This window comes from Mesocricetus auratus, unplaced genomic scaffold (assembly GCF_017639785.1).
Source record: "Mesocricetus auratus isolate SY011 unplaced genomic scaffold, BCM_Maur_2.0 Super-Scaffold_100014, whole genome shotgun sequence".
NCBI classification, from domain to species: Eukaryota; Metazoa; Chordata; class Mammalia; order Rodentia; family Cricetidae; genus Mesocricetus; species Mesocricetus auratus.
In genome coordinates this window covers 60,722,824-60,743,564 of record NW_024429197.1, presented here as the reverse complement: position 1 = coordinate 60,743,564, position 20,741 = coordinate 60,722,824, and the positions used below count along the sequence as shown (strand labels likewise).

General features: G+C 37.4%; 1 protein-coding gene across 50 annotated transcripts in view; it reads right to left on the bottom strand.

Moving 5' to 3' along the window:
- Window positions 1-20,741, bottom strand: part of Ptprd (protein tyrosine phosphatase receptor type D) — a 2,190,171-nt gene that overhangs the window by 1,069,133 nt on the left and 1,100,297 nt on the right. The gene's annotated exons all lie outside the window — the stretch shown is intronic.

Below are 20,741 nucleotides of genomic sequence, written 5' to 3'. Positions count from 1 at the left end.
ATGCTATCAAATTTTATCATCAACAGCCCATATTTGTTGAGACATGTTAATCAGTAAGAAATGATCAATTAGTATAAGGATACAGAACAGTTGCAGAATAGAAAGAAATTAGAAAAATAAGATCAAGGTGGCAGGCTTTTCCTTTAAATTAATTCTACTAAATTAAAAAGATTGCCTTTTGTTTTAAACAATGCCATTTTTGTTTTTACTTATTCATCTATTTTGTGAATAAACTATTCAAAATACTTGAAATATAAGTATTGAAATGTTAAAAACATTGTTATATTTAATTAACATATGATATTATGATATTAAATGATGAAAGACGATTGCAAGGGATAAAAAATAGTGTCTGCGTCTATATATGTATGATGCTTGTTTATGGTTATCTCTAAGATAGTCATCTATATTAAAGGAAGCACAATGTTAGAGTTAGAAAATCAAAGTCTGAGAAAGGTCCCCTTTAAGATTCATTCACGGTTACATTTAATTCGCCACTGATTCAAAGTCCTTTAGCATTGTTACATATTGTCCACCCAAGGGTTGAGACTGTAATGATGTCATGCTGACACTATCTCTTCTTAGCTAGAAGATAGAAAAGCATAGATGATAGGTTTCTCATTTTCCCCATTATAACCATTCCAGTGACCCATCTGTGAGAAAAGTAACTCCTTTTTTGAGAGTATTACCCTGGGTGTGGCATTCTACTTCCTTCACACCTTCTAAGACTTCCATGAGTTCTTAGCATTAGGAATCAATGTGTTCTTTGGCAAGTGACTTGATGTGCACAAAACTCTACTCCTCGTTTACACATTGCTCAAGAAGAATTGATGGAAGGTTTACTACTGAACCGTATTCCCATAATAACACCGAGAGGTACATAACATTAAACCATGATCCTCACAGAGTTGTAGTGAAAGGAAACAGATGACACCCTTTAAAGACATAAATTGTATGCTGTTTGGTGACATGTGCTATGGAGAATGGAAATGAATTTTAAATGGCTCTCATGGAAAGCCTCATTGAAAAGGTTACATTTGATCAGACACCAAAGAACCTGAGTGGGAAGCCTGGGAGGAGAAGGTTCCAAGAAAAGGAAAGATGAGTCTAAAGGAACTGAGGTTAAGATTTGTCTAGAATGTGCAAGAAGCATTGAGGTCAGTGCTGCTGCTGCAGATAAAGGATTCAATGGTTCTAGGTAAGAGCAGAAAGGTGTCTGTGCCCAGGCTCATGAGCCAGGCGGCAGCAGCTATTCTTTTCATCTGGCCTGTCATGATAGAGGAGCATGTAGCTGATATACTCCTTTCACCGTCCTGTGACTTCAATAGGAATGAATTGGTGAGAAATATAATGCAGGAGTCCCTTGTTGAAATTGGGGTGTAATTGGTTGTATGTGTTTAGAAAGTAAAGGGGTTGAATTGCATTTAGTGTCCCAGGGAAACCACCAAACTAGACTGTTCCATGGCTAGAAAGAAAGGTTTGCTGTGGATCAAACTGCAAAAGCTATCTCTGAGGGGATAGAGAGAGAAGCAAATTGACCAGAAAGCAAGCAGACTCTATATGACAGCAGGGTGGGGTCTTTGAGCTGATACAGGCTGTTCAGAATGGAAGGAGATGCTTTCCCAGACATCAGACAAGGGCCTTTAGCTTTGATAATCCAGTAACATTCCTTCAGTTCACCCAGCTATACCTCTTCTGTTTAGGTCAGTGTCACCACTACTGCCGTTTGGAGGTGCTTTGGACCTAACAGCTACAAACGTGTAGTAAACACTTTCTAGACAGACTGTTTTAAGATGTAAGGATGAATAAATAGATCACCCTCATGTACAAGGGTCTGAAACATAGCAGGGTCCACTAGGATCAGGTCAGCTTCAGAATTTTCAATGCCATTCAACAATGTCTCGACAATGTGCTCTTTTCATTAGGATGATTAAAAACAAAACACACAAACAAACAAATGTCTGGCTAATGGCTGAGGCTGCTAATCGTTACTGCGTCTCCTATCAACATCTCAGTAAAGCGTCAGTGGAAACAGAGGATGTTTTATCTAAAAATGCTAATCATCTGCACAGATGTCTCCTCTTTCTGAAGAATTCCTAGTTTCACTTTCAGCTTCGCAAAGCATGTCTCTTTATGGACCATGTTATTAATGAAATGGAAAAGAATGTGCAGGAAAGCCTGCTGTTGTCTGAAATTATCTTTACTTCTATACTGCCACTGGCAATAACTCTCTCTTCTCCAGGATTCCGGAACAGTGAATTCTTTTCTACACCAGATTAAAAGCAAACAATAAAAAAAAAAAAACAAAACAGAGCAGCTACCACAGGGAAAGAATATAACTCACCAATTTGGGATTAGACTTTTGTTGTTAAGTTTTGAGATGCACTGATGGGCAGAACTCCAGCAATTCCATTTGTTTTTAATAATACAAAATTATTTCAAAGATTATCAACAGATTATTTGATGATTAAGACAGTATTACTGGGGCTGGGGAGATGACTTAAAGGGTAAAGTGCTTGCTGTAGGAAGATGAAGACCTATGCTGGTATCACAGACACCCATATAAAAGCATAATACAGTGCTATGTGCCTGTAACCATAGCTCTGAGGAAGGGTATCAGGAGGATTCTCAGGGCTCACCTAGGTTGCCAAATCATTAAGCTCCAGAATCAGAAAAACACCCTATCTGAAATGATAAAGTGGATTGTAATAAAAGAAGAAATGACATTGGCTGTGGCCTCTGCATGCAAGTGCACTTACACACACACACACACACACACACACACACACACACACAGAGACAGAGACAGAGACAGAGATAGAGGGAGACAGAGACAGACAGAGAGAGAGAGAGAGAGACAGAGAGATAGAGAGAGACAAAGAGAGAGGACTTTCCCCAAGCTTAATTTAGAGAGTGAGAAATTTTATATGTTGTAAGCACAGAATTTCAGTGGTCACATGGATTTGTTTTTTATGTGAACTCAGGTGGTAGAATTCATTGGGTTAGAATCTCTAGCTCACCCCTGCATGGTCCCTGATAACCTTATTTCTGTTTGTATCTTTCCAAACCCTGTCCGTTCAGAATCTCTGAACAACAAAAAAGGGTGCCAAGAATACCAAGAAGTCCAGTTACTACTGCAATTCCCTTGACTGAAGTAGCCAAACACCCAAGCGCCCACCTGAGTGCTCAGTTTTTGACCATACTTGGGCACAAACCCAGATTACGGTGGACACTTTATGACTCCTGGTCTACAACCCATAAACACGCCTTGCTTTTTGTTTGAGAGAGTAACTTCTCTGACCTAAATATCTTGAATTAGAGAACCTGCCCTGGAGTTGCTCTGCTCCAATACTCTTGTTATACACTCTTTCAGTTCTGCTTCATCTGGCTTATTACATGGGCAGAGAAACTTGCTACCTATTATTGAAAGGAGGGACTTCAGAAAACCTCGTAGAATTACCTTTTCAACATTGGATGAGGTCCTACCTCACAATCTTGACTGACTAGACTGAAAAAGAATTGGTGCACAAAAAGTCAAAGACAAAAAAAACCAATTAATATCAATGTTGTGAGGAGAAAAGGGTCACTATTCCAGTCCATCAATTTCCTGGAATGCAGTACCCTGCCTTTGTGTGAACAAAGGTTTTATTAGTTGGGGGATTAAATATTGGCATAAAAGGCTTGCAAGAGAAAGGTAAATCGATGTGAGTTTCTCTCCTAATAACAACTTTTATAGTTTTTGATAGATTCAAAGTTTAGATTCAGTTTGTCACAGAAGTCTGGGAAATGGAGACTATGAGAGCCCTTTTCTGAAAGTCATAATCACTGAGTTAGAAAGAGCCAACCTCACTTCTGTGAGGTGTTCAATCACCTTTAGTCCAAATATGAGTGCTTCTAAGGGATATGAGCAGAAGCCTGTGCATCTGTTCAGTCACATGTACTAGAAACTAAGATAAAATGCTTCACGAGCATTTAAATATTTGCATATATAATTTCCTTTATGTACTTAGAAATTAGCATAAGCTATATATTATAGCAATTGTTTTTACCAAGTATTACATCAGTAAAAACCAAGTTTTATTATTCTTTTCTCTAAAAAAGAAAAAATAAATTCTTGTTCTTTCCAGAGATATACTTCTTTGGTAAATGTACCATGAGGCCAGAGTATTGCCATTATCAAATTCTGCTAGGAATTTGTTTCTAGAGGTCTAGGGATTTTATAATGTTAATGATTCTCCTAGTAAAATCATATTTTAATCTTAATAAAATATCAAAATGAGTAAATATGCATATATATACATATATGTACATACACATGTGCACATACATTCAATTATTTAAGTCATTAGCAAGACTAAGAACCCATGGAGGTAAAAATGGAGTGCAAACAAAAATTTTATATGCTTAGTAAAAACCAAAGTCAGCTTTATCAAAAGCTTATTATCTCCAAATCTTGCTAAGATTGAACTTGTGCTTTTATGAGGTGCAGTGCTCAGGAGATAAAGGCTGAGGTCACCATATGATAAGTGTATTAGAAAATCCCTGCAATGTTTGGACATGAAGGTAACAAGCTTTTAAGCTTTAAAGAAAACTAGACATAGACACTATGAGGAGAAAGTTTATAACTTTTTATTTTAGCATTGAACAGAAAAAAAAAAGAAACTAATAAATGAAAGAGACTCCTTCAAATGATAATAGTGACATGCTGGCATTCATGAAAGTATTCATTTTGTTCCAACCCCTAGGCTATCTGCAGAAGAGGTATCGAGATCCCATTCTGGTGCATTGCATCCATAAGTATAAGAACAATGGCAACATTTTATTCAAGTATGTGCAACTTCAATAAGGCCACCAACTGATTTCCCGATAAACATTTCTGGAGCAGAAGTTGGTGGTGGAAAATACCAGAAAGAAAGGCTTTAAGAAGAATGCTAGCAGAAGTCAGAGGAAGAAGTAAACACCAGAGATAATAGATGTAGAAATTAAGGAATTCAGGAGCTGTTTCTGTTCCAGTAGAGATCTGATATGTCGCCTCAGACCAAAAAAACTACACTATAAATAGATGGTTTACAAGGAAAAATACATATGATTGACTTTATAAATTCCATAGAATGCATGACAGTGTTAGTGCAGGCACAAGAGAATAAATTAGATGAGCAAGAGCACTATGGCTCAAAGATTCTGTGTAAAGGAGTCTGTGATGAGGCTGCAGGACCACTTACATCCATTTAGAGCAACAGTCAAGGTTGGAAAAAGAAATGCACATGTAATGGAAAATGCTTCTAGAATGCTGAAACATACTAGATGTCAGATGCAAATGCTGCCAAGTGTCATAGGAGAAAAACAGAAATATGCAGCAGCTACTTTATAATAGCAGAGCTAAATAACCAAAATAGAAAAGTTATCAAAAACAGCAGAAATATACAACATACAGTCATATTAATTAAATGCTCACTGTGCTTCAGTAAAATCATGATGGCAGCATAATATGTTCAATGTTATAGAAGACCGTTTAAAGCTTAGAATTTTATACATGTTAATTTTTTTTAATGGAAACAAGATTGCTTAGTCAGTGATGACATACAGTGCCATGCCTGACAAACTAAGTTTCATCCTCCATATCTGATTGGTAGAAGGAAAGAAGAGACAAATACTTGTTGACCCCTGACCTTCAGAGACAAAGACAAATGCAGAGAGAGAGACACATAGTTAACAATCAAAAACATATCATGAGAAATACAAACAAAACACTAGAGTTTACTTGCAGATATTCCTCACTAAAATAAAATTCAATCAAAATAAACCCATATAAATCAAAAGCTCAAGATTCAAGAATGAAAGACAGACAAAATATTCATCAATATGTATGTATATATGTATATATATGCAAATAAAGACTAATAAAAATGTGAAAATTTTGGCTAAAATTAAAAAAAATGTAATAAATGTGACTATGATGAAAGGTCACTACACATATAACGAAGGAAAAAAAATTACCTCGAAGCCGTTAACTTATCTCTCTTTAAAAAGTTGTTATTTATTTATTAATTTATTTTCTTACACAGGTCTGACTCACCTCAAACTCCAATAGATCTACCAGCCTTTGCCTCTCCAGTCCTGGGAATAAATGCATACACCATCACATGTGGTTCACAATAGTCTTTCTTAAACTCCTTCTGTTTTCACAAATTGTTTACTTGGTTGTTTTCTTCATCTTTGGCTTGCTAAAAATTCACATGCACTTTGCCTAAATTAAAAGGCAAACGTGGAATACAGGGACCAATGCAGCAGAGAGTGTAAAGAATTAAAATTCAATTCTTCAAATTAGTCTGAAACTACAATATTTCAAATGTTTATTTCAGTTATTTCTTTTAGTAAGTAATGTAAGGGAGTATCAATCCCTAAAAGGTTCCTAAAACAAATTAGGAGAATGGCCTTTGAATACCACAGCAATCTTCCATCCTCAACTGCCCAATTTCAATATATCCCTCTATATCAGTTGTTCTCAACCTTCCTAATGCTGCAACCCTTTACAGTTTCTCATGTTGTGGTGACCCACATCATTTTATTTGATGCTTCATAACTGTAAGTTTGCTACTGTTGTGAATCATACTGTAGACACCTGTATTTTTTATAGTCTTTAGGCTACCCCTGTGAAAGCAACCACTAAAGGTGTCATGACCAACATGTTGGGAAAGCACTGCTATATATTCTAGGTGCTCTATATAGTACACCTGCCTTTCTATGACTCCATTTTTTTACTATCTGCCTTAATTCTCCACAACTTTATTATCTGTCTTAACTCCACATCTTCCTTTCCTCCCACTTTCACTAACATTCACTTGTTATGTTTTGTGTTGTGCTATTTTATAGGTATGAGCGTTTTTCCCGCATTCATGTCTGTGAACCAACTGTGTACCTGGTGCCAAGGGAGGCTGGGACACATCATTGCACCTCTTGGAACTGGAATTTCTGATAGTTGTGAGCTGCCATGTTGTTGTTGGGAATCAACCCAGGTCCTATGTTAAAGCAGTACATCCTTTATCACCTGAGGCTTCACTCGTCCACTTCTTTATATGTTTTATTTTAAGGGAAGTTCACAGTAGAACATGGGAAACACAAACTGGTTAAATGTTTTTCTTCTATTTTACAGGGTTGTCACAAAGGTGGGGAAATAGACCTGGGAGGAATGGGAAGTGAATGTGATCTGGGTGCCTTGTGTGAAACTTCTAAATAATTAATAAAAGTATTAGGTTGGAAAAATATAAAACAAAGGCAGAGAAATTGGTACAAGAGCCATTAAGATTACAAAACAGGTAAAGGCACTTTACAAGCCTGACAATGTGAGTCTTGTACTCAGGATCTACATGCTAGTTGTCTTTTGTCCTTCTGAACAATACACACACACACCACACACACACATACACACACACACATACACACACACACCACACAAATGCACACACACACACAAATAAATAAGTAAAAATTAAACTACAAATTAATAACATGTACAAAACAATGCTTGTTATCTGACATATTAAAATTAAGTTATTTGTTTATTTTCTACAGTTTATTGGATCTAAATATTTACATTATTGTAAATTTGCAGTTGGCTGCCTTTCCCCACTTCCAGTGTAGCTGTTGTCAGGAAACCACTATGAGTTCATTGAACATGGAGCTGGAAAGAGATACCAGTAGCTGTCTCAAGGTCAGTGTGAACTGTCTCCAGCATATGATGTCAGTATTTCACCTAGAACAGTGGTGATGCCCATTGTTATCAGGGTACTTCAAAGATATGTTAAAAATCAGGTATTCTCTCTTGAGCAAAACCTCATCAGTTAAACTGGGGAACAATTTTTACTCAAGTCCCTGAGACAGTTGTGAAACAAGAATATTCCCAGGAGTATTAATTTTCAAGATAAACATTTTTTCCAAATAAAGTTTGAGTATTCAAATGAAAATTTCCATGCACCCTATACAAAGAGATTTACTTCACACAGTTCTAACCTGTAGATTACATACAGATCACAAGCTCGTTCTTGACTCTTGTGTGGATGCATATTTGCACATATATATCTGTGCAGCTACCTTGTGTGATGAAAGTGTTGTTAACTCAATGTTCCAGGAAAATTTATTTTAGCACCTACTGTATGTTGGGTTGCCCCAATATGAAATAGTAGGGTGAAAGCAGGTGAATCAATCACCTTAGTCATCCATGTGTATTTATGAACATGTAACATGCTAATTTTTCATTATAAAATGTGCAAAAGTCTTTTATTATGTGATTAAAATCTGTGTAATCAAGGGGTATGTATGCTTGTTGGGTTTTATTAATTTGACACAAACCTAGATATCTCTTAGAAGAAGAAATCTCTGTTCAGGAACTATGTCCCAGATAAGCCTGAAGGCAATTCTGTAGACAATTTTCTTCACTGGCTATTGGTATGTGAGTGAACAACTCATTGTGGTCCAGGCTTGTACAAGAAAAAAGACTGAGCAAGCCATGGCGAGCTAGCATGCAAGCAGCATTCTCCACAGACTGCTTCAGTTATGGCCTCCAGGTCCTTTCCTTGGTTTCCTTCCCTGACTTTTGATGGTGGACTATAGTTTCCAAGGTTAAAGCAAAACAAAACAACAAAACATTTTCTCCTCGACTTATTTTCGGGCCGTATTTTATCACCTCAATAGAAAGATAACAAGATAAGAAGCTGACAGTGTATCAAGTCAACTCACAGCAAAAATAACAAAACTGAAATGTTCATTTATCTCTTTTTTCTAATAAAGGTTTATATGACAATGTTAAAATATAAAAATATGAAAGTTTAAACATATTTTGTCCTCACTGTGAAAGCCACAATACCATTTAGCAGTACAAGCCTGGACCAAAGGAACTAACAAGTTATGACGCAGTTTGGATTAGCAGTCTTCTATAGAACATTCCATCCAAACACAAAAGAATATATCCTCTGCTCAGTGCCTCATGGAACGTTCTATAAAATCAACCACATACTTGGCACCATAGAAAAAACACAGCAAAAATAAAAAATTTTGAATAACCCTCTGTATCCTATTATATCACCAAGGTTTAAAGTTAGAATTCCACAACAATAAAAATTGCAGAAAACCTACAAACTCATGGAAATTGAACAATGCACAATTTCAGCATGCCTGGGTCAAGGAAGAAATAAAAAATAAAGAAATTAGATACTTCTTAGAATTCAATGAGAATGAAGAGGTGACATACCAAAACTTATGGGACACTTAGAAAGCAGTGCTAAGAGGAACATTCATAGCACTAAGTGCCCACATGAAGGAACTGGAGAATAGTAACACTAGAAACTGAAAACTCTAGAAAAAAAGAAGCAAACTTATCCCTGAGGAGTAGACACTAGGAAATAATCAAATTGAGGAATGAAATCAATAAAGTAGAAACTAGGAAAACAATACAAAGAATCAATGAAACTAAGAGTTGTTTTTTTTTGATAAAATCAGCAAGATAGACAAGCCTACATCCAAACTAACCAATAAGTAGAGAGAGGGAATACTAATTAACAAAATCAGAAATGAAAAGGGGGATATAATAATGAACACTGAGGAAATCTAGAGAATCATCAGGTCATACTTTGAAAATCTCTACTGCAAAAATTCAAAAATCTAAAGGAAATGGACAATTTTCTGGATAGGTATTACTTAAAAAATTAAATCAAGAACACATAAGCAATTTAAATAGAACTATAACACGTAACAAAATAGAAGCAGTCATCAAAAGTCTCCCATCCAAAAAAAAATGCTCAGGGCCAGATGCTTTCAGTTAGATTTCTACCAGAAATTCAAAGAAGAGTTAATAGCAGCACTCCTCAATCTGTTGCACACAATATAAGCAGAAGGGACATCGTCAAACTCTGTTTACAAGGCTACAATTACCTTGGTACCCAAGTCATAAAAAGACACATCTAAGAATGAGAAGTACAGACCAATAGCCCTCATGAACATTGATGCAAAAATACTCAACAAAATACTCACAATTCTAATCATGATCAAGTAGTCTTCATCCCAGTGATTCAGGGATGGTTCAGCATACGAAAATCCATCAGTGTAATCCACCATATAAACAAGTGGAAAAAGAAAAACCACATGATCATCTCACTAGATGATGAAAGAGTCTTTGACAAAATCAAGCACCCCTTCATAATAAAGGACTTGGAGAGATTAGGAATAACAGTGACATACCTGAATATAATAAAAACAAAATAGAGCAAACCAACAGCAAATATCAAACAAAGTGGAGAGGAATTCAATGTGATTCCTTTAAAATCAGGAACAAGGCAAGGCTGTCCACTCTCGCCATATCTCTTCAATATTGTACTTGAATTTCCAGTTTGAGCAATAAGACAACAAAGGAAATCAAGGGGATACAAATTGGAAAAGAGAAATCAAACTTTCACTATTTGCAGATTATATGATAGTTTACATAAGTGACCTGAAGAACCCTACCAGGTAATTCCTACAGCTGATAAACATCTTCATCAAAGTGGAAAGATACAACATTAGTGCAAAAAAGCAGTAGCCCCACATATATTGATGATAAATGGACTGAGAATGAAATCAGAGAAACATCACCCTTTACAACAGCCACAAAGAACATAAATATCTTGGGGAAATGGTAACCAAGCAAGTGAAAGACCTTTATAGCAAGAACATTGAATCTTTAATGAAAGAAATTAAAGAAGATACCAGGAAATGGAAAGATCTCCCATGCTCTTAGATAGGTAGGATCAACACAGTAAAAATGGCAATCTTGCTAAAGGTAATCTACAGATTCAATGCAATCCCCTCAAATTACGAGCACAATTCTTCACAAACACTGATAGAAAAATAATAAACTTTGTAAGGCAAAACAAAAAACCCTGGATAGCCACAACAATCCTGTTAAATAAAGCAACTTCTAGAGTCATCACCACTTGGTATTGTCACAAAAATAGACAGGTAGACAAATGGAATCTATTTGAAAACCCCGATAATAACCCACACACCTATGAATACCTGATTTTTGACAAAGAAACTAAAGCTATACAAAGGAAAAAAGATATCATCTTTAACAAATGGTGCTGTCATAACTGAATGCTGACATGTAGAAGATTTCAGATAGATCCATAGTATTGCTATGCACAAAGCTTAAATCCAAATGGGTTAAAGACCTCAACATAAATCCAGCCACACTGAACCTCTTAGAAGAGAAATTGGGAGGTACCCTTGAACGAATTGGTGCAGGAAAACTCTTCCAGAATTTAACACCAGTAGCACAGTCACTGAGATCGACAATTAATAAATGGGACCTCATGAAATTGAGAAGCTTTTGTAAGGCAAAGGACACAGTAAATGAGACAAAATAGCAGCCAACAGAATGGGAAAATACATTCACCAACCCCACATCTGACAGAGGGCTGATTTCCAAAATATACAAAGAATTCAAGAATCTAGTCTCCAAATCCAATTAAAAAGTGGGGTGCAGAAGTTAATAAAGTATTCTTAATAGGGGAATAAAAAAATGGTTGGAAGACTCTTAAGAAAGTGTTCAACATCCTTAGTCATCAAGGAAATGCAACTCATAAGAACTCTGACATACCATCTCATACTGGCCAGGATGGCTAAAATAAAAAACAGCAATGACTGTCTATGTTAGAAACGATGAGGAGAAATAGGAACACTCCTCCACTGCTGGTGGGAGTGAAAACTTGTATGACCACTTTGGAAATCAGTATGGCATTTTCTGAGAAAAATGGGAATCAGTCTACCTCAAGATCCAGCAATTTCACTCTTGGGCATATACCCAAATAATGCACATTCATATAACAAGGACATATGTTCAACGATATTCATAGCAGTGTTGTTTGCAATAGCCAGAACCTAGAAGTAACCTAGATGACCCTGAACTGAAGAATGGATGGAAAAAATGTGGTAATTTACACAATGGAGTATTAATCAGCAGAATAAAAAAAAACAATGAAAACTTGAAATTCTCACGCAAATGGATGGAACTGGAAGAAACCATCCTGAGTGAGGTAACCCAATAACAGAAAGACAATCAGGGTACATACTCACTCATATATGCATATTAGATATAGAGCAAAGGGCTACCAGCCCACAAACCACACCACCAGAGAAACTAGGAAAGAAGGAGGACCCCCAGAGAAGAATGCATGGTCCCCCTGAAAAGGGTAGGGGGACAAGAACCCTTGAACAAATTGGGAGCACATGGGTGGTGGTGGGAAGGGGAGATCAATATAGATATCAATGGAGGGATCTAATTCATGAAAGCTATAAAGTCATAACCCTAGATAATTTGTTAAGATGGTACAACAGTAGAATTTTCTAGGTAGTTATTAATAAAATAATGCATAGATTAGAAAAATCATACATTTTGTTTAATCTAAATATTTAACACAGAGACGTTTGGTTCTTCTTAAGAGATAAGGAAATGTCAGGGGAAAGAATGGCTGAGAGGCACTTGAGAAAGTGCTCAACATCCGGGAAATGCAAATCAAAACAACTCTGAGATACCATCTCACTCCTTTCAGAATGGTTAAAATAAAAAACACCAATAACAGTTTATGCTGGAGAGATCGTGGGGAGAGGGGAACACTCCTACACTGCTGGTGGGAGTGCCGACTTGTACAGCCACTATAGAAATCACTATGGAGATTCCCCAGGAAAATGGGAATCAATCTACCGTAAGACCCAGCAATTCCACTCTTAGGCATATATCCAAAAGATGCCCACTCATACAACAAAGATGACTGTTCCACTATGTTCATAGCAGCTTTATTTGTAATAGCCAGAACTTGGAAGCAACCTAGATGTCCCTCAACCGAAGAGTGGATAGAGAAAATGTGGTACATCTACACAATGGAGTACTATTCAGCAGAAAAAAATAATGGAATCATGAGATTCGCAGGCAAATGGATGACACTAGAAGAAACCATCCTGAGTGAGGTAACCCAGTCACAAAAAGAGAAACATGGCATGTACTATCTCATATATGGATTTTAGACATAGATCTGGGGAGTGCCAGCCTATAATCCTATGGCCAGAGAGTCTGGGAAACAGAAACTTCATTTAGTGGCTGATCAAAGAAGAGGCAGACTCCCTTGGTTAAGTAGTGAGCTGAAATCAAGAAAGCCAGTAACAGAGAGGGAGGACTGATGATCAAAGTGATTAAGACTGGGCTGGTTTAACCCCCAGAAACAGCTGACCAGACAAAGGTTAACTCTTGAATCCCAGGCATAAGCCTGGGAATCCAGCATGGGACTGATCAAGACCCCCCTGAATCTGGGTGTCAGTGAGGAGGCCTAGGGAATCTATTGAGCCTTGGGCAGCAGATCAGTACCCATCCCAAGTATACACACGGACTTTGGACTCCCATAGAACAATGTGAGGTGCACTCTCACCCTGAACTCTAGGGGAAGGGTCTAGGCCCTGCCCTATATGAAATGACAGACTATGGACACCCCCATGGAGGGCCTCACCCTCCCTGGGGGAATGAGGGGATAACGGGGGGGGTTGGGGTTGGGGGGAATGGCATGGGAGGAGGGGAGGGAATGGGAGAGGGACCTGGAACTGACTTGTGAAGCAACCTCGTTTCTTATCTAAATTTAAACTGGAAAAAAAAATATAAAAAAAAGAAGCCAGCCTCACCTTCCTGCTTTTATTTAGGTGTTCTCTGTTCTCACATATTTTCATTGAAAAGCCTAATGCAGCTAAGAAACCAAGAGAGCTTAAAACATGGTACTTAGATGTCTCAAGCCTCTTAGAGACCACCTTCAATCCATTTATCATCTCCTTTCAAAATCAGCACCTTGACTGAAACCTATTGAGTGGTTATTACATGCTATGCTGTGATAACTGTACTTTCCCATTCCGTTCTTACATACAGTACATGGCAGATGCAGTCGATATATCCATTTTATATCTGAGCACACTGAAGAACAAACAAAATTAACTAGCTTGCCTGTGTTATTCAGCTTCTAAATTCTGCAGCTGGAATTTGAGTACCTGTGCTATCATTCCAGACTATGAGCTGTGGACTCAGGATCAGATTATTTTCAAAAGAAAAGGGAAAAATAAGAGAAAAAACATGCTAATCATTAGTACTAAAAATAATAACATTATGTACGTGAGAAGTGTGACAGAGACCTAAGAAGTTTGACACAACCATGGTGTTGTATCTCCGAGGTGTGTGTGTGTGTGTGTGTGTGTGTGTGTGTGTGTGTAGTAGGGGTGGGCTGCAGAATGTGGAAAAGCAGTCAAATGACATGGCACCCACGATCACATGGTGCCACTTTCAATTTGAAATTGTACTGTTCTGCCTATTGAAGAGGAAGCCACATCCTCCAGGAGAGCAATGGGGCATGAAATTGAGGCGACCAGGTTTCTCAAAGGCAGGCAAAGCTATAGGTGTGTTCATCCTTGTCTCTCCCTGCCTTTAATATTCATTTTCATTCTGAAAGCATGAGTTGTCAACTGGAATACTCTAAAGTACAGGAAGCTGAACTTGACCATATTATGACTGCCTGGCACCTGCAGCCTTTAACTAACAAACAAACCACATGAATCCAATTTATCCTGTAACTATGTCTTTCAAACTCAGTCCTAAAATTGTACAGTCTATCATTGTCTTTCATAAAGTATAACTCCTTTGAGATTTCATTAAAGAATGATAAGATAGTTATAAAATGGGGACATATAAGTATGTTCATTGATATAAATTTTAATTGGTTAAATTAGTATGAACTATTTCTATATTTCATAGTTAGTTTTCATTATAAGTCCCATATAATTCCATTACACTATTACAATAAGATTACAAAAAATATTTTTTCCAAAATTTAATAGTTCCTGTCAAATTTATGAGTTACAAACTCAAGGTGTAATGATGATGTCATTTACATAGCTCTTAACCATGTGGGGCCATTTGAAATTTGGTGAGAGCTAACATTCTGTGTCTGGAAGCACCTAAGTAGTCATGCACTCAGGATGCTTGCCAGATTGCAACTCTATTTCCTTTCCAGATGAATTAACCCTTATAAGAGAGCAATCTGATGCCTCAGATGGAAGTATCATGAATTATAGATTTAAGGTGAGGGTATTGAACTTTCAACTGCAGAGCAGAGAACCTTCTGCCTTGTGCTTAACCGGAGTATTTCTCATGCTTCATTCTTGATGCAGTCCCTGACTGAATTCTGATTATTCTTGTCTCAGTTTAAGCAATACCTCTTATTTTACTATCACCTTAAATCTGGACCTTCGTAGTGTCCTTCTTTGGACCTTCATAATATCCTTCTCTGTATGAAAGATTTTTAACTAAAATATCTTATTTGAGTCATAATGATAATTAAAGTTTATAAGCATTTATCACTCTCATATCTGCCCCCTTGAACTGATCATCCATCTCATATAGTAAAATTGTATCACAAGTCTCCAAATAGCAGATCACAATAAATATTCACTGAATTAAGAAAATTAATGAGTAGATTCTCAATACCAGATTTATGAAGGACTTTGAAATATCTTCTATTATAATACTACCCTCAGGCAATTCTAGGAGCAAACGGAGTTTAGAAATAGGCCTCAGGAATTTTTGAAATTTCTGGCAGTGAATTATGCAGCAAGAGTGGAACTGGGAGCCATTTGAGATGGGAAGTAATAGCTCTCATTTGTCATAGTCTTGGACATTCAGATTCATGTATCTGTAACTAAAAGATTTAGTAGAAATGAAATAAATAGTCCACAAGAAGTCATCATCGGAAATTTGTATACTTAAACCAGCTACTGCAAATTCATAATTATTCAGATATAAGATATGTAGGTTAAGTTAGATCCTTTTCAAAAGTTAGTTTAATAAAAAGTAGAAAGAACAGTGTTGTCCACCATAAAGCAAATAAAAATCATACAGTGACCCTTCCATGGTTGCTTCTGCAGGCTGCTGTTTTGCAACCTTCTCCCTTGCATTCAAACCTTTCTTTCCTTCCTGTGTTTTCTGTGCCCGAGTATAGCACCCCTTTCTGCTTTTGCCCACACACACATATAGGGAAAATGACTGAATCAACACCTTTGAGTCCAGCCTGCCTTATGTAGATAATCAGCAGGAGTGGGGATTTTCTTGCTTCTGAGAAGTGTCTGGGTTTTAGAGACACCACCTTTTCCTTTAGGTGCCTGTCAGTTGTTGCCCAACAAAGGTAAAAGAATGCTTGTATCTATTTTCCTTGTCATCCTTTGTTTAAGTTAAGAGGTTTAAATATGATTTCCTGATACTATGTTCTCAGGAACAGAATACTACAAAAGAAATAGTATTCTTTCTGGCATCTAGTTTCCAAACAATTGAATATGAACAAAGGCTCTCATGACTTCCTTTGGTTGACTCATAGTTACTAGAATAAAGTCATCTTTCTGTCTTGGTTCTTCCAATTGTGAAGAGTCCCAACATTTCTTTCAAAAATTGCTTTCATAGTCAGTTACTAAAGCACAACGGACTCTTTGAAGCTCAAAATTGAAATGACAAATAACAGCATTGGTCAGAGCAACAAATAGCAGACAGACATTCTATGCACAACTCCAGACTTTCATTCTGTGATATATGATTCTCTTTCCCCTGAATGAGAGCATAGGTAAAATGGTAGTGTTCTCTCTGTCTCTGTCTCTGTCTCTGTCTCTCTGTCTCTGTCTCTGTCTCTGTCTCTCTCTCTCTCTCTCTCTCTCTGTTTGTCTACCCTCTCTCTCTCCTCTCTCCATTTTTGCTACCCCATCCCCCACTATCTTTCCTGCTTCGTATTGGAGGAAGCAACATAAGTACCTAAAACACACACACACACACACACACACACACACACACACACACACACACTGACATAGTAAATGATCAGATTATGTACCTAGTGTAAATAGTCACTTTTCTATCATCTATTTTCTTAATATCCTTAGAGATATGAAAAATCCATAATCAAAACCAACAGAGACAGATTTTGATGAATTTTTATTGCCTGCTTTTATTTCTGTTTTTATCAGCCTTACAAATTTTATGTCATTGATGTAAAAAATAAAGCTATTAAATTTTGCCCAATAGCCAGTCCTTATGATTATGTTTCTCTATGTTTATGCCTTCTGCATGAGAAGCCTCAAGTCCAAAGAAACAGGTACGTGCTTATCTATATGTTTTATTACTTCAATTTTTAAAAACTTCCATATTACTGTAGCTCTTATCTGATCACTTCAACAGCCTTATAGATTCTTCTAGCTTATTTCTTCATGGGACTACATTAACTAGTCAAATATACAATCAATCTGCAGGAAACATGTCTTTTAGCAACCAGTTTCTCACTTTAAAAAATGTAACATGATTTTCAGCTCTTAAGAGGCAGAATGCACCACTCTGATCTTCAGATTAACTTTATGAACTGTTAACTGATAATGTACTTTCAAGTATTCATATATTTTGCTACAAGCATTGCATGCATATTAAATCCAGGTATCTTGTGAGGAGATTATGTCTTGGTAATTCTAAATACTATTTCCTGTAATATTTATAAAAATATCTTACTTCAGAAACCTTCTGTTGCAATCAGGCAACACTGGCTCCTGTACTTACTGCCTTCTACGATTTATTCTCTGATCTGGGTGACTTAGATCCTAAGGCAGAGACAGATATAGAGTTAAACAAGATGAAAAACTAAGTTTAGCGATCATTGGGAAGTCATGGAAAACTCTTCCTTCCTATAGGATCCAACCCATCTTACAAACACACAAAATTGTAAAGATGTCCAAAACTTCCCAATGATCAAGGACAAAAAATGGTTCTTCAGATATGGAAAATGTACAGGAAATGCCCTCCCTAAGCATAAAATACATGCAAGCACTTCCTGAGCATAAGCAAGGTGACATTTTGTAAGGATAATAGACAAGAATGTTCATACTGAGTCTTAAAATGTGGATGAATAGAAATGTCAGCCTTCACCCCTGACCTTCTTAGAGAACTCCATGTTACAAGTGTATAATGTATGTTGGGGTAAGATCATAGGACTTCACTAAGAGAAAGCATTATAAATTGGAGATCCAATCAACATAATAAAAGAAAAAATGTCCCAATTGCCCCCTCCATGGCTTAGGGAAGGGTTGTGTTCTCTTATGTAGGGCAAAGGTGAATCAGCCCCTTGGCTGTGTGAATATCAGTTATCTGACTACTGGAAAGTTTTTTCATTCTCATGGACTTTAAGCAGTCTTCATTATGTACACTAAGTGAGTTTTGGAATAGATCTTCCAGAAGCATCCTGTCCCATGGGTTTTATACCAAGGAGCCATCCTGAGAAATGGAGTCATTTCCAGAATTGGGTTGCTTTTCTACTATTCCCATTTCTTGAACCTCATGGGTGTTTCACTGTTCTAATTTTAGAACCAGCTTGCCTGTCAGTCCATAAATAGAGGGATTGTGGCATGAACCTGCTCTTGCCTTGTAGAAGAAACTATGTAGACAAGAAAGAGAAGGGTGAGCTCACAAACTACGACAGCAGGACTCGGGAAGTAGTCATCCAAATTTGAATTTATGCCAGTAGTGGGGCTGGAAGCAGTTGTCCACAGAGTTTTTGCTATCCTTGTCTATGAGTTGCATTCATTTGCCTGGGATGGATGGGAAAAGTCACAGCAATTGTACTGCTGTTCTATTCTCAGAACTTTGTGTCAGCTGAATGGACCTGAAGCTGTAGCTACCACCCTGATCGTTATATTTCGTAACTGAAGGAGCTCATGAGAGGGTAGTCTGAGTATACATTCTGAGGTCCCACTCCTCAGTTGGACATTGTCACTAGAGTGGCAACAGAGAACACCAGAATTCTTTCTGACAGCTTAGCTATTTATCCCTGCTCCCTACCTTCTACTAAAGTAGGCAATACTGTTACAACTGGGGGCTAAGTAGCATAGGGGTTATGGAATTCTCACAAATACTTTATCATGTGCAGCAACTGAACCTATACCGGGGGCTGACTGAAGCAGACAGTTGTCAGTCCCATTCCTACTCTTGAGGACACCAGTGCCACATACATTTTTATGAGTGAGGCTTTTGTTAATGATGTGTCTGTCACTTGATAAAGACTGTCATTGAATACACCATGTCTACTGCTTACCTGATCATATCTGCTTGAATTGTCACTGTGTTACCCAAGTCTGCATGTCCAACACATTCAATGTGTCCTCTGACTCTGCTGTAGCAATACAGAGTACTCAAAAATATTAGTCACAACAATAGATTCTAGACACATAAAGACTTATGTAGTTTCAAACTGGAAGTAAGGCCAACTACATACACAAAACTCACATATCAAGGAAGAAAACTGTATATTAAAAAGCAGCCAATATTTGACCTTCTAGCTACATATATATCACAACAGGAAATACATGGAAAACAAGATAAAACAGTGTCTGTCAAATAATGTGACTGTCAGTAACTACAGGTTACAAGGAACCTGACAGTGATAAAATTCTGGTGAAATGACTCAAAAATTATTATATAGTAGCTCAATAAAAGTAATGCATAATAATGGACACCTCTAATTTTAGCACCCAAAAATACCAGGCAGCAGAGCTTTGTTGAGAGCTCCAGGCCAGCCTGGTCTACACAGTAATTCCAGGTCAGTCTGGGCTAGATAATGATAGCATATCTATAAAGAACTAAGTGAGCCGGGTGGTGGTGGCGCATGCCTTTAATCCCAGCACTCGGGAGGCAGAGGCAGGCGGATCTCTGTGAGTTCGAGGCCGGGCTGGACCGATAGCCTCAGAAACAATACAGAGAAACCATGTCTCGTAAAAAAAAAAGAACTAAGTGAGTGGGTACTTAAATGAGAACCATAGAGATGGCTCCAACATTAAAAGTGCTTGCAGATCTATCAGAGAGGATGCACCTTGTGCACAACGCATGCCAGAGGCAGTTGTCTTCCCTCTCTTCATTGGGCACCTAGAGGATATTTCCAAACTTCTGATACAGTGTGAAATCTTTGCTTCCTCTTCTTTGCCGTGAGCTCTGGATGGGAGTAGGTGGGAGAGAAATGTTTGGTTCCCAGTGCCCAAGAAATTCCAGTGGATTCCAACCACCTGTAACTCTAGCTTTAAGACAGCAGACACTCTTCTGTCCTTCACAGTGCAGTTTTATACATATGGCATAAACTTAGACATACATGTAAATAAAAATAAAATAAGCCCATAAAAGTGAATAAGTTAAGTGGAATACTCAGGGCATGAGGGGACCCTCACAAGAGCAAACATGTATAGTTTTAGAGCACCTGTAGGAGTGGATATAAATGTGAAGGACATAAACCTCCAGCCAATAATCATGTAGCAGAAAACTTCCCTAATCTTTTGGAAAATATAGTTATAAAGGAGGATTATCATACCTCAAGATGTCATGACGAGAGAGAACTTAGTCTTAGTTTATTGTAGTCAAATCATCAAAAGCACAGGGCAAGGAAATAATTTTTAATCTCTGAAAGGAAAGCATTGGGCCTCACTTAAAGTAGGCTTGTTAGACTAAAACAGCTTCTCAGTAGGTACATTGCAAGTCAAAGTGAAAGGCCGCTATTTTTCCAAGCCCCCAAGACAATAACTGCCAACCAAGCTTACTCTATTCAAAGTTATCCTTCCAATAAGGAGGAAGAAAACATTTCTTCTAAAATATCAAAACTGGCAGAATGGAGATCTAA